Genomic DNA, 15,275 nt, shown 5'->3' with positions numbered 1-15,275 from the left:
CGTTTTTCCTCCCACGCGCCTGGATCTGGATCTGGTTGTACATACATACCCCGCATTAACGTACGCAATGGGACCGGAGCATGTATGTAAAGTGAAAATGTACTTAAAGTGAAGCACTACCTTTTCCCACTTACCGATGCATGTACTGTACGGCAATCGTCATATATGTGCATAACTGATGTAAATAACACATCTGTAACAGGCTCTATAGTCTCCCCGCTTGCGCACAGCTTCGGTACAGGTAGGGAGCCGGTATTGCTGTTCAGGACGTGCTGACAGGCGCATGCGTGAGCTGCCGTTTGCCTATTGGGCGATATGTACTTACTCGCGAGTGTACTTAAAGTGAGTGTACTTAAAGCGGGGTATGCCTGTATAGCGCCGGCCGAGGACACAGCGCTCCCCAGCAGTAACAAATGTGTCACACTAACAGGACATCTAATGGGAACCAGCGCTGCAGGACCGAGCCCGTGATCTCACGCACGCGAAACACAGGCGGGAGGCGTGGCCGTGATGTCACGTGAATGGTTCGCCCTCATTGGCTGAACCGCTCACGTGACGCAGCCGTCGCGCCGCAAGAACAAATCCAACTGTATTTTCAAAAATCGGGCGCTTTATGGCCTCTGTCCGGCCTCGGAGGCACGGCCTTTTGTTCGCAGCGCGGGCACTATAATCGCGGCCTACGGGTCAAAAAGTGACGACAACCCTCCACTGTACAGCAAATATAAACCCCAAACAAAAAACCTTCCCCATTATCTATCTTTGATAGAGTATGTATGTATGTCTATATAGCGCCATTAGTGTACATAGCACTTCACAGCAGTAATATACGTGACAATCATATAAATAATACATAATGGGAATAAGTGCTTCAGACATAAAAGTAACATTTCGGAAGAGGTGTCCCTGCCCCAAAGAGCTTACAATCTAATTGGTATGTAGTAGGAGCGTACAGAGGCAGTAGGAGGGAGTTCTGGAAAGTGCGTCTGCAGGGGGCCAAGTTTTATGTATCATGTGTATATTAGCCACGGAGCTACTTATATGTTTCTTTAAGCAAGTGTGTCTTATGGTGGATATAGAGGGTGCTCTAACCCAGCGGTGCGCAAACTGTGGGGCGCGACCCCCAGGGGGGGCGCGAGACTGCCGATGGGGGGCGCGGGGTTTACAGAGGCCCCGCGCGCTTCCCGAAGGCACTTAAATTAAGTGCCGGGGGAGCTGCAGGGCCTCTGTAAACCTAACTTACCGTGGCTCCCTCCCTGCGTCGCCATGGCAACGCGGCGTCAAAATGACGCTGCGAGGTCATGTGACGTCACGTTGCTATGGCAACGTGACGTCATTACGCCGGAGCGCGGGTAAGTTGGGGTTGGGGGGGGCGCGGGAGTGAGGGGAAAGCCGGCAGGGGGGCGCAGGGAAAAAAGTTTGCGCCCCCCTGCTCTAACCTATAATGGCTGCGCTGAAGAGTTACATTGGAGGCGGACAAGAAAAGACCTGGATTCAGCACTTCCTCTCCGCAGCTGTGCGAACATTTTATTGGACCACCAAATTTTGTGTGTGTGTGTGTGTGTGTGTGTGTGTGTGTGTGTGTGTGTGTGTGTGTGTGTGTGTATATATATATACACACTCATTCTATTCCTCATCCTACTCGTGTGTCCTGATTGTCTAGGTCAGGGCGGCCCAAACCTTTCAGTCTGCGCCCCCCTGTGTTACGCCGATGCTCGCCACAAACCGGGACCGGACCGCGGGGCTGAGGTGGGGTTATATAATCACCGACCTTAGTCCACGCAGACTGATCCGGAGTGCGCAGTTCGTAGTCGTACATCGCAGGGTCAGGATTGGAGAAGGCAGCATCGTCGTTAATGAAGCAGGAGTTCGGCAACAGGAAGTCAGGAGTTCCCCGCTTCAGCTTAGGAGCGTGAGCGCGGGGGTGGCTTCTGCGCGAGGAGCGGCCTCGGCCCATGACGCCGATCTCAGCAGGAGGAGACAGCAGGCTGGCCGAAGTTCACCGCAGGGTAGCGTTGGGAAGAACCAACGCTTCAGCGCAGAAGTCCAAGGCAGGCCACTGCAAGAGGATAGCAGCAGGCCGCAGGAAAGGAAGGGTAGCCACTGCTAGGAGGGAATGCAGCAGGTACCAGTGCTGGCAACAACGCTTCAGCACAGACGTTCAGGACAGGCCACTGCAGGGGGGTAGCAGCAGGCCGCAGGAACAGAAAGGGTAGCCACTGCTAGGAGGGAATGCAGCAGGTACCAGTGCTGGCAACAACGCTTCAGCACAGACGTCCAGGGCAGGCCACTGCAAGGAGATAGCAGCAGGCCGCAGGAAAGGAAGGGTAGCCACTGCTAGGAGGGAATGCAGCAGGTAACAGTGCTGGCAAAAACGCTTCAGCACGGACGTCCAGGAACAGGCCTCTGGATACTCAGGAACTTGGAAGGTAAGAACGCTAGGAGAGAGGCCTGGGGTGGTTTGTGGCAGAGACAGTAACATAGAGGTAGGAATGGTTATGCTCGGCGCTGGTTCAGTGCCAACGCCTAGAATATAAAGGGCGGAGATCCAATCACAGGAGGAGGGTGTGTGAGTATTCCTCCAATGACGTAGCACAGGCCAGAAGCTGCAATGAGAGGCAACACATGTGCCTTTGATTGCCAGGGAAAGCTTGCAACTGCATGATTCTGCAAGGCTATAGTCAAAGCCAGCAGTGGATTCCTTACAGTACCCCCCCCCCCTTCAGGTGAGACCTCCGGACGAACAGGAACCATCACAGATTTGGGGGACATGGAATTGTTCCTAAACCTCCTTAGGCGAGAGGTGGCGTTGAAAGCCCATAGTTTGTTCGGATTCCTTACGGAACCCCGACCACTGGGTGAGAAGCCTGGGTGGACAGGACCATTCATAGGTCTGGGAGACATTGAGTTGTTCCTGAAGTGTCTCCGGCGAGAATTAGGTCCACAATCCAGGTGTACCTTGGCGAGTGCCATAAAAGACAGCGGTGGCACTGCAGTTCTTGGTACATGGACAATGGGACCTGAGGGCTCCGGAATGGGAACATCAGAAGGACAGTAGCCAGGTGTCCGGTGCATAGTAATAGTCCAAGAGTACGGGACACAGGACACAGATTGTCGGACAAAATTGGCAGAGGGATCTTCAGAGAAGGCAATGTCTTTAGTGAAATCAGCACGGAGGAAGTTGAGAAAGTCTTTAGCTTCCAAGGAAATCCGGGTGATGGTTAGCGAGGGAATGGGGCGGGAGGGTTCACTACACACTATAGCAGCGGTGCATTTTTTATACAAAACAGGGTTGCTATCCTAGGCAATTTGCAAGAGTCTGTAGCAGTGTGTATGCAACCCGTGGTCATGGTACTGGCAGTTGAAGAAGGATCCGCTTCCTTTGGTTTGTGATCTTTAGAGAGAATCAACTCCGAAATTGTGGCCTTGGTGAAGGACATAATAAGCATGTCTATACCCATAATGGAGCCATAGAGAATAGGGACGGATGCTTCAGGTAAAGCGACGAGGTCCAGTAAGGGTATCTTCGTCTTAGAGAACGGCCAAATGCCATCCAGAAAGGGCACTTTGGGCACCGCACAGAGACCTGCGTGTAAGGAGTGTTTGAAAGGTGAGAAAACAGATTTTATCCCAAAAAAAAGGCAGGCGGTTAAGCGGTGCATCAGCCTTAGGGAAAAAAGTCTTGGGGTTAAAGCTGGGTACCTCCAACACAGAGAAAGAAGACAGAGAACTAGAGCTTGGCTTCGGAGTGGAGGTCCCAGGTACCCAGGTCTCACATGATACTGTGGGAGAAGCAATGCAAATTGTTACTGTTTTAAACATAGGGTTTTTAACATCGGTAGCTCCAGGCACCTTCTTGAGAGGTAACCCTAGTTTTGGGACAGGACAGTCAATAGCAAGTACCCCAAGTATTGTGGAAGACACAGAGAAATATAACTCCATCTTAAAGACAGGATCTTTTGAAAAAAGGGAATGTTCCAAATGCGATACTCCTGAGTTCGTGGTAGTAGACATACAGTCAGTAGTGGATACCCCGAATACTGTGGGTGAATCAGCGTGAAACAGTATTATTACAGGAGTGGGCATCCCAGACTTAGTCATTTTTAATGATCCCGGAGGCTGTGGCATGATCCGTGAGAGAAACTGGGGTAGACTTTCCAATAGAAACAAGGGTCATCTTGCTTGTAATGAAAACAGAAAACATTGCGCTTGTTTCAGAATTGGGTCCCAGAGAATCCCTAGTGAGGGCATCAGACTCCATGGGAAACTTAGTGACAGGGTTTTCGGAACCAATTAAAGGAATTGCAGGTATCACAGAGTTAATAGGAGAAATACCTTGCAAAACAGAAATTTTAGTAAAGGTGATAGACATCACAGAAAGGACAGACAGAAGTAAGCTAGGCAAGATTGCTTCTACAACAGAAGTTTTTGCAGCGGCAGAGCTTAACTCAGCGGCTGCTTGAGAACCTTTAACTACAGTGAGAAGGGACTGCAGGTTTACAAAATCAGGGATAAAGGGAGTTTTACATTTGAAAACTTGATCCTTCAAAAAGGGGAACCCTGACTGTAATTGTACTAAGGGAGCAACAGCAGATATGCTGATCTCAGAAGGGGTCACTTGGAAAGGGGCATAATATGTACTGTTCACTTTAAACCCTAGGATTTGAGAAAAGGGAACCACAGACAGTGCAAGTGGGGCAACCACGACTGTGCTGGTCTCTGAAGTGGGTATTTGGGAAAGAGTGTCTGGGACATCAGAAACGACAACAGATTCCACGAAAAGGGGTCTATGCTCAGAAGCAGGGGTTTCAGCTCTCTGAGTGACAGACGGGGTCAGTGAAATACCTAGGAATAGGGATTCTGTGAACAGACTTAGAGAAACAAACGGCTCTAAATACTCTTAACTGGAGCCAATATTATTGCCGAAGGTTCAGGGGGGGTAGCCCCGAGAATTTTAGCCGAGTCAGAGGACATAAGGGGTTTATCCTCTGAAGCTAAGGAGGTGTCCTTGACTGACGAACTATAGGGATTTACCAAGGGAGGTTCATAAGGCTGACCTGCAGGGGTTAAATTACTCTGTACCTGAGAATCAGAGAAATAGAAGCTAGTCTCCGAAAGGGAGGTCATAGGGGGTTCTGCTTCTTGCCCTAGGGACCTAACATTAGACTGCGGAATACTAGGGTTAGCAGTAGGGACCTCACAGAGCAGACTAGCAGGGGTTAATACAGAAAAAACCTCGGAAACAGAGCTTAGAATCTTTGGGTTAGAAAAAGAGGGCAAACAGGATTCATTCTCTGGTGCTAGGGAAGACACACTGACCTGGGGAATGCAGGGATTTACAATGGGGGACTCATAGGCCTGACTAGCAGGGGTTAAGACCGGAATAACCGTGGGGACAGAACCCAGGGAGGTTAACTCAGGATTGCGGAGCGTGGCAGCTTCTTCCTTAGTGGGCAGCGACAGAGAGATGGTTTGACCATTCTTAGAAGAGGGAGGTACCCCCACAGGTTTAGCAACAGGACTGGCAGCATAGAGAATCTGCCAAGCAGCAGCATAGCTGGCAAGGAGGGGGTCCTGTTCTATTATGTGAATGTCTAGTGTTGAGGAAAGTACATGGAGTGTATCTTGAGACTGAGCCAACATGAGGAGGGCGCCCTGTTGTACTAGGTGAATGTCCAGTGATAAGGCCAGGGCGTAGAGTGCCTCTTGGGCGTCGGCCAGTTCCAAAGGGTACACGTTATCCCAGGTTATAGGGGAATCAGGAGAGCGAATACAAGCGGCCAGAGACTGTTTTACGTTCTGGATGCAGTAAGCCTTAATAAAGAGATCACAATGGCATTGTCTTTGCAAAGGGGTTAAACCTTCATAGGTAAACAGTTCATCAATCAGGGGTAGTACTTCACACAAATACTGGCCTTCAGAGTGGGACTGGTACGCAGGCCGGGACATAACTTCAGTTGGTAAATTGCCATCCCCCGCCACGGCGCGGTCCGGTTTTAATGGGCCGAGCATACTGTTACGCCGATGCTCGCCACAAACCGGGACCGGACCGCGGGGCTGAGGTGGGGTTATATAATCACCGACCTTAGTCCACGCAGACTGATCTGGAGTGCGCAGTTCGTAGTCGTACATCGCAGGGTCAGGATTGGAGAAGGCAGCATCGTCGTTAATGAAGCAGGAGTTCGGCAACAGGAAGTCAGGAGTTCCCCGCTTCAGCTTAGGAGCGTGAGCGCGGGGGTGGCTTCTGCGCGAGGAGCGGCCTCGGCCCATGACGCCGATCTCAGCAGGAGGAGACAGCAGGCTGGCCGAAGTTCACCGCAGGGCAGCATCGGGAAGAACCAACGCTTCAGCGCAGAAGTCCAAGGCAGGCCACTGCAAGAGGATAGCAGCAGGCCGCAGGAAAGGAAGGGTAGCCACTGCTAGGAGGGAATGCAGCAGGTACCAGTGCTGGCAACAACGCTTCAGCACAGACGTTCAGGACAGGCCACTGCAGGGGGATAGCAGCAGGCCGCAGGAACAGAAAGGGTAGCCACTGCTAGGAGGGAATGCAGCAGGTACCAGTGCTGGCAACAACGCTTCAGCACAGACGTCCAGGGCAGGCCACTGCAAGGAGATAGCAGCAGGCCGCAGGAAAGGAAGGGTAGCCACTGCTAGGAGGGAATGCAGCAGGTACCAGTGCTGGCAACAACGCTTCAGCACGGACGTCCAGGAACAGGCCTCTGGATACTCAGGAACTTGGAAGGTAAGAACGCTAGGAGAGAGGCCTGGGGTGGTTTGTGGCAGAGACAGTAACATAGAGGTAGGAATGGTTATGCTCGGCGCTGGTTCAGTGCCAACGCCTAGAATATAAAGGGCGGAGATCCAATCACAGGAGGAGGGTGTGTGAGTATTCCTCCAATGACATAGCACAGGCCAGAAGCTGCAATGAGGGGCAACACATGTGCCTTTGATTGCCAGGGAAAGCTTGCAACTGCATGATTCTGCAAGGCTATAGTCAAAGCCAGTAGTGGATTCCTTACACCCTGCCAGTGAAACACTCACCAAATTGGGGCAAGAAACTAGCCTGAACTAGGTGCAGGGGCCGGCTTCAGTAGGCTTGCCCTGAAGGTCTTCTCCGGCGCTTCTCCGTCAAGCACAGTGCTATTTAACACAGAGCACTTTTGAATCTCCTGCCAGCCGTGTCTCCGATCAGCTCCAAAGTTGTTCTCCGCTTCTCTGGGAATAAAAGTGCTTTCATACATATACAATCCCGTTCCCCCAAATATACACTTTCCCCACTTCCAGACATCACACAGTGATTAGCTCTTTTCTGGAAGCGGGTACACAAAGAAAAAAAAAGTTTGCCAACTAGGATTTTAGTCTCTGTTATATTAACTGGTGAAGATTTCCACACTTCTGCACTGGCCTTTCTGGATTCTGAGACGGGGGGCAACTTCATAGATCAGGGGTTTGCCGACAGAAAAAAGATTCCCCTCTGTAGGCGGATACTCACAGAGGTATGCAAGGGAGACTGGTTATGGTGAAATTAAATAAGGCTTATATTGCGCCTGTTTCCTTATCATCAGGAAACCATCCAAACAAGGGGTAAACAAAGCTTCAATTCACTTGGCAGTATTTCTAGTGAAATCCTATGCAGTCCACAATTCCCTTTAGATAAGCATGTCTCAGAGCCCCCAGATATATATCATGAAATGAACAGATATAAAAAAGTCTTAGAAATGAAAGTCTTATCTGTTCCTTGTGGTTTGGAGGGAAAATCTTCTCTGTTCCTGGTTGCTACCTTTTCTTCAGAGTTTGTCAGCATTCAGGTTTAGAAGTTTCCCCTGTGTCTTGAAAGCAGCTCTGCTGTTTCTTCTGGCAGGGCTCAAGACAAGTGTCTCCAAGTTCAGTCTCACAAGTTGTGTGAGATTCAGGCACAATCTCACTTCCTGTCTCAAAAGACAGGCTTTTCTAAGCAGCTAATCAGACAGGTGGTGTTGGATAATTGACTACCAGGAGTTAACCACCACACTGCTGGATTAGAGGCACATTACCTGAACAGGGATAACTCCCCTGTTACACCCTCATACACAAGAAACCCACTGTGGGCCTGGAAGCCATTGATGGTCGACCTCTACAATCAGCATTTATGTCCCTACAAACCGTACCCTTTCAATTACACACAGGTGAGGATCATACAGAGAGAATACAGTTGGACGCCATCCATACTCCCTCGGTCGATGTGATTCTTGGTCTTCCGTGGCTGCAGTTACACAAATCGCGTATAGACTGGACTGACGCAGTACCTTTTCAATGGAGTTCTCACTGCCTCAACAAATGTGCTACCACCGCCAAAAAATGATGCGGGGTTACAGTACCAGAAGAGGAGAGAACATGCTTACCTGAGGTCTACACTGAATTCCGGGACGTCTTTGACAAGGAAGATCCAAGGGTCTACCACCCCATCGTCCATTCGATTGCCCCATCGATCTGCTGCCCGGCTCAGTACCCCCGAGAGGATGGTCCTATCCACTCTCCCTTCCGGAAACCAACGCCATGAAAGACTATATTCAGGAGAATCTACAAAAGGGGTTCATTCGTAAATCCTCATCTGCGTTCCTTCAAAATCTAAGCTATAAATTACAACCAGCCCTTATAGCTTAGACTTTGAAGGAACACGATCCGACTCACTGTGAGTCCGCTCTCTTGCCTGCTTAGTATGTATCTATGTGTAGTCGCAAGCACGGGGGTACAATAGGTTAATTGATACCAACCCCACGGCTAATTGATTGTTTCCATCACGGCAGGATTGCGATTAGACTCATACAGAGTCCGCTCGCTGGCCTGCTATTCTCAGATTGGTGCCGGAGTCCCTTTTGCATAACAACAGTGTGTGCTTACTTTGCACAGCGTTGCCTTTGCCTGCTGCGATAGTTATATCCTTTTTGTATATACAAGAGGTATCAGACTACACATACGCATACCAGCAAGGCAGACCAGGCAAGGGTTCAAAGTTGAGAATTACCGCACCAATTCAGCTATAGCAGATTATCAGCAGACCCTACTTGTCCATGTTCTTATTAAAGGACGGGGGATATTTATATTCACCCCTCAGTTGTGGATAAAAACATCAACACCTTGTTGATGATAGGGTTTTACTCAAACCCTACCCCAGCTTACTTCCTATGATCCTGAGCATTTACCATAGTGTTCTAATATTGGATCACGTATACGTTTAATCATCGTTTTAACCCCCTATATTTTATGTCTTATTGGATATCTAATAAAGTTCATTTTAAATGATTCATAAATCATCCAGCTGATGGACGAGTCCCATACTAGGTTACATTTCCTTGTGTTTTTCTGAACAATTACCTACCTACCTAGGGAGCACCACCATTATATCTGACCTTAGCTGATGCTAAGGTAACCTTACTAGTACCCTGAACTGCCTCTTTAACCTCATTTTCAGACACATTTTGCTACCCGTCTATCTGAACAAGCTCCTCACCCCTACCGCATGCCGCACTTATTTGAGATCTGACGTCAAAAGACTGTTCATGGTCCCAAGGTTCAGCAAAGTATCCGGCCGCTCCCCTTCTCTTACCGTGCACCCCAAATCTGGAACAACCTACCGGAGACTCTCACAGCCGCCACCAGTCTAAGTTCTTTCAAATCTAAGGCTGTCTCACATTTTAATCTGGTCTGTAACTGTTATATACACCTATAATATATATTATCTCTAACTTTGCATGCAATGTCTTGTATATAATGTATACCCTGTTCACTTATGTAACTATGTTCACTTATGTAACTATGTATTTTATCAGACTCAGTGTGAGCATCAGTGGACCTATATAATTTATGGTCTGTTGGGCACCAATAACAGGGATTTCTACCAGTGGCAAGTACTCTCTAGTTACAAACCGCTATTCTCTGACATTCCGTCTATCTCCCTGGTAGCACACAACCTCCATACGACCCTTCAAGTAGAACAGTGTTTAGTGCGAGGTACCCTAATCTATTTCATATGTATTTGTAACTGTTACAGGGGAGTTATCCCTGTTCAGGTAATGTGCCTCTAATCCAGCAGTGTGGTGGTTAACTGCTGGTAGTCAATTAACAAACACCACCTGCCTGATTAGATTGCTTAGAAAAGCCTGTCCTTTTGGGACAGGAAGAGAGACTCCTTTGCTCACACCTGAGCTGAACTTTGGAGTCAGGACAGAGATTCCTTAGTCCACAACTGGGCTGAACCAAGGAAGAGACAGATGTTTTGAGCCCTGCCAGAGAAACAGCAGAGCTGCTTTCAAGACACAGGGGAAACTTCTAAACCTGAACGCTGACACACCCTGAGGAAAAGGGAGCTGAACCAGGGACAGAGAAGATTTTCCCTCCAAACCACAAGAAACAGATAAGACTTTCATTTATGAGACTTTCTATATCTGCTTATTTTCATGTTATATATTTGGGGCTGGTAAAGAGCCTAGCTAACCAACCCAATCAGAGAGGGCTGAGCTATATGTGTAGATAGTCTCCAAAGCAGAGATAGGTTTTCTTTGTTTGGCTCACTATTTCACTTATGTTGATTTTTGCTGTGTTTTAAGCGACAGGCACAATAAAGCCTTGTTATAATTTCACCTTACAAACAGTCTCCATTGTGTACCTCTGCACATGTCCTCCTACATATGGTGTCAGAAATTTGGGATGAGAGGGGCCTTTGAAGTTTAAAGGGCTGGAGATTGCCTGTGGATTTTTTTTTGTGCTTTTGCCTGCATACAGTCTTGCAAACAAACCTGAGCAACAAAAACAAAGATTCACCTGCAGCAGAGATCAGAATTAAAGGGATACAGACCCAGGCAGGAAACTTACACTGCACGGAAACCTACAAAAACACAGATGGACTCTTTTCCCTAATCCCAAGAGGAGAGAGACTGCTGAAGCAGCTAAACCTTATTTGCCTATCAAAAAGTGTAATATGGTCATTGAAATAGGGGTTTTGCCTTCCAGCCATAGTCAGGGTTCAAGAAGTGAGTCAGCCCTTAAAAAGGGATAGGTGTTTGTTTTCAAAAGTTTTGCTGAAGCAGTGAATACAGATAGTGACCCACGAGCGGTACTGATTTTGCAAAATAAAGGTTGCCACACCGCATAGGACTACCAGCTGTGAATGGAGTATATGCAGAAAAGTGTGAAAATTGATGTAAGACTGTGCTGAAGCAGGGGAATTTTTAGCAAACAAATTCTGAGTGTAAAATTGCCCTACAGGGGAAAAAGGGATTGCTGAACTGTATAAAAGGTATTCCAAAGCCAATTGCTGAGTGTTGAGTCACCCTGCCGGGAGTGAAAGAAATATTCCACTGCAAAGAATATTTTTTTTTCTGTAAGTAAAAAAAAGTCTGCCTATATATCTTGGGAGCAAAACAGACACCCAAAGTGTGAAGTGTGAATGCCATAATACCCAAATATGAGACTGAAAATTACTGAACACAAGCAGAAAACCAAATTCTGTTGCTGAAGCGGAGGAATTGTACCTAGCAAGTAAATGGTGTAAAGCAAACGTAAGTTTTTTTACCTAGCAACTACACATTCAGCATACCTAATGAGAGATTATACCTAGCAAGTAAATGGTGTAAAGCAAATAGACGTTTTTACCTAGCAACTGCACATCTTGTATACCTGATGAGAGAAAATGCGTGCACAGTACTGCTGATATTGTGGAACTTATCCAGGAAAGGAAAAGTCTACAGAGATGCCTGTGAGAGCTACGACCTCTACAAGCAAAATATGCCCACCTCTAGGACTACCACAATTGGGGGTTCTAGCAAATACAGTGGCAACAGCTGCAATAGCGCCTCCTGAGGTCAGGAAGAAAATTACACCTGATAGCCTAAAAATGGAGGACAAGATGCAGCGTTCCTGTAATGAACCCTACCCCACGGAAGAGTGGCCCTTCCAGTCCAATAAAGAGGAAGACATCTCTTATGGGGAACCCGAACCGAGTCACATCCACAAAACACCCCAAGAATGGTGGGGGTGCCTGAACTCGGCACGAACAGAAAAGACCGCCCTCTATGATGACGAATATGGTCGACAAGAGAGAGCGGGAGCAGCAGATCACCCAATATTTCTGTCAGCTAAAGCAACTGCAAGAAAAGCCTGGCGTATATATTAAAAAGCTGCTAAAGCATCAAATAAAGAAGGAGACCCCAGTATTCCGGATGGGACGGAGTCATCCAAAACAAAAAAGCGGATAAAGAAAAAGAAAAGCGGTTCTTCACTTACCGTGGAAGGAACAGACACGTCCGCAGATCCTGTGGAGGAAAAGGGGGACCGAGTTGCCCTGCAGCCTAGAGAAAATGGAGAATTCGTCCTGCGGTTAACCGAATATCCAGAGGGCCCAAGGCAGAAGTCGTGTACCCCAAAGAAGTGTCTGTCCGGTGCCAACAGTGAGGAACCCTCAACCAACCATCCCAGGGAAGTGGAGCCGGAACAAGTGAGTGATGATCCCTTGACCAGCCCTGAAGATGCCCTGAAAAATGCCAGGCATGACTGTGATATGCTCCGTGAACAATTGAATCAAAAGGAAGATGGTTACACAGAGCTACAGAAAAATAACGTGGGGCTACAAAAAGATGTGCTCACAATTTACTCTTTAGCCAGGACAGAATTGGACGATCTCAAGACTGAGCTAGATACTGCAAATGCTACTATTTCCACCATGGATGAAAAGCAGAGCCAATCTGATAAAATGGTGGCTACGCTAAAGCGGAAGTATGAGGAGGCACTGAAGCAGATGACAGTCTTCCAGCAAGAGGTTCACACTCTTCGCATAGAGCTGAATACCTCACAACAGGAGGTCAACAGTGTCCAGATAGAGGTGGACGTATCTCAGAAAGAGGTTCAGACACTCCGCAGAGCACTGGTGCCTCACATCATGAGACCAATAGCTGCCGCACCGACCTGGAAGTTTCCAGAAAGGAACTACACAGTCTCACTGAGGAGCTGGACATTTCAAGGGACGCAGAGCACCGACTGCAGAACCAACTGCAAGGTCTGCGTACACACCTCCAGTATGCTGAGGAGAAGCAGCAAACGCTGCAGAAAGAAAAACGTCAGGCTGCTAAAGAGGTACAAGCGCTGCAGGAACGTCTGAATACCCAGTACGTCCCCACAGAGCAGTATGAGGAGCTAAAGGCCACGCTGCATGTCTTCAGAGCATCATTGGAGGTGGAGCTTCGATACCAGGTGACTCTGTATGAGAGGGAGCGTGAGAAGGCTCAGAAACTGGAGCAAGAGCTGGAGAGACAGAGAGACTGTTCCATTCCCTTGAGTCAGTACACCAAGGAGAAAACAGACGCAGCGGCAACCTTGACGACAAAAATTACAGAGCTCCAGAATATGAAGGAGACACTGATACAGACTCAAAGAAAGCAAAGTACGCAGATAAATTCCCTGAGAAGAGACTTGCAAGACGCACTCAAACAGGTTGAGACTCTGCAGACCAGTAACTTACAGATTCGTCCAATACGGAAAAAGGTATTGGCTCTGCCCAAGCACCAGTATCCCACAGTAACTAATGCCCATGAGGACAAGGGTACAGTGAGAGTTGGGGACTCCACACAACTTCAAAACAAGATTACGAAGTTTGAGCCACCTAAGAAAGCACTAGCCAAACCTACAGCTGCCCAACAGGCAACAAACAGAGGTAGGAGTGCAGAATCAAAGCCAGAAGAATCCTTAGCTGAGGAAGCTGAAAAAATAGGACGTTCTCTGGAAAAGGTGGAGGTGCAACTCAGTCCCAAAGAAGCTGAACTGGCGACTCCGTTGTGTGGAGGAGGTGCTGAAAGACCGCTTCAAGAGCAGAAAACTCTATGGGCTAGTCCAATCTGCTCTACAACTGTTGCCATACAGTTTGTCTACAAAAAGAGGAGGGCTCGACGCATCGGAAATCTCATGACCGCGCACTCGGTAAAAAGACTTTACTTGGAAAAAGTCCTCCTCGAGCGACTGAGGAGTGCTGAACTCAAGCACCTTTGGGAGGAGACAAAAATAAACTGGAGAAAGGGCTCCAATCCTAGCGGGACAGAGGGTTCTCTTCCTCCATCCACTCTCATTCAAGTCACAGAAAGATCTCGAATGAGAGTGGAAGGATGGGCTTTGGCCGTGGTAAGCCCGAGTTTCCCACAAACAGGGGAGATATGTAACAGGGGAGTTATCCCTGTTCAGGTAATGTGCCTCTAATCCAGCAGTGTGGTGGTTAACTGCTGGTAGTCAATTAACAAACACCACCTGCCTGATTAGATTGCTTAGAAAAGCCTGTCCTTTTGGGACAGGAAGAGAGACTCCTTTGCTCACACCTGAGCTGAACTTTGGAGTCAGGACAGAGACTCCTTAGTCCACAACTGGGCTGAACCAAGGAAGAGACAGATGTTTTGAGCCCTGCCAGAGAAACAGCAGAGCTGCTTTCAAGACACAGGGGAAACTTCTAAACCTGAACGCTGACACACCCTGAGGAAAAGGGAGCTGAACCAGGGACAAAGAAGATTTTCCCTCCAAACCACAAGAAACAGATAAGACTTTCATTTATGTATGTATGTATGTATGTCTTTATTTGTATAGCGCCATAGAATGTACGTAGCGCTTCACAGTAGTAATACATGTCATATAAATAACAAATATAAATAACAGATCATGGGAATAAGTGCTTCAGACATACTGTAAAAGTAACATTAAGGAAGGAGTCCCTGCTCCGAGGAGCTTACAATCTAATTGGTAGGTAGGGAGAACGTACAGAGACAGTAGGAGGGAATACTAGTAAGTGCGTCTGCAGGGGGCCAAGCTTTGTATCATGTGTCCATGATTATCCAGTGCTACTCATATGCTTCTTTAAGCAGATGTGTCTTAAGGTGGGTCTTAAAGGTGGATAGCGAGGGGGCTAGTCGGGTATTGAGGGGAAGGGCATTCCAGAGGTGTGGGGCAGAAAGTGAGAAAGGTTTAAGGCGGGAGAGAGCTTTAGATACAAAGGGGGTAGAAAGAAGACATCCTTGAGAAGAACGCAAAAGTCGTGATGGTGCATAGCGAGAAATTAGGGCTGAGATGTAATGAGGGGCAGAAGAATGTAAAGCTTTAAAAGTGAGCAGTAGAATTGAGTGTGAGATACGCGATTTAATCGGAAGCCAGGAGAGGGATTTCAGAAGGGGAGACGCTGAGACAGATTTAGGAAAGAGTAGAGTGATTCTGGCAGCAGTGTTTAGGATAGATTATAGGGGAGACAGGTGAGAGGTAGGAAGGCCGGACAG

This window comes from Ascaphus truei, chromosome 10 (genome assembly GCF_040206685.1).
Source record: "Ascaphus truei isolate aAscTru1 chromosome 10, aAscTru1.hap1, whole genome shotgun sequence".
NCBI lineage: Eukaryota > Metazoa > Chordata > Amphibia > Anura > Ascaphidae > Ascaphus > Ascaphus truei.
The sequence above is the reverse complement of the archived record's forward strand: the minus strand, read 5'-3'. Positions refer to the sequence as shown.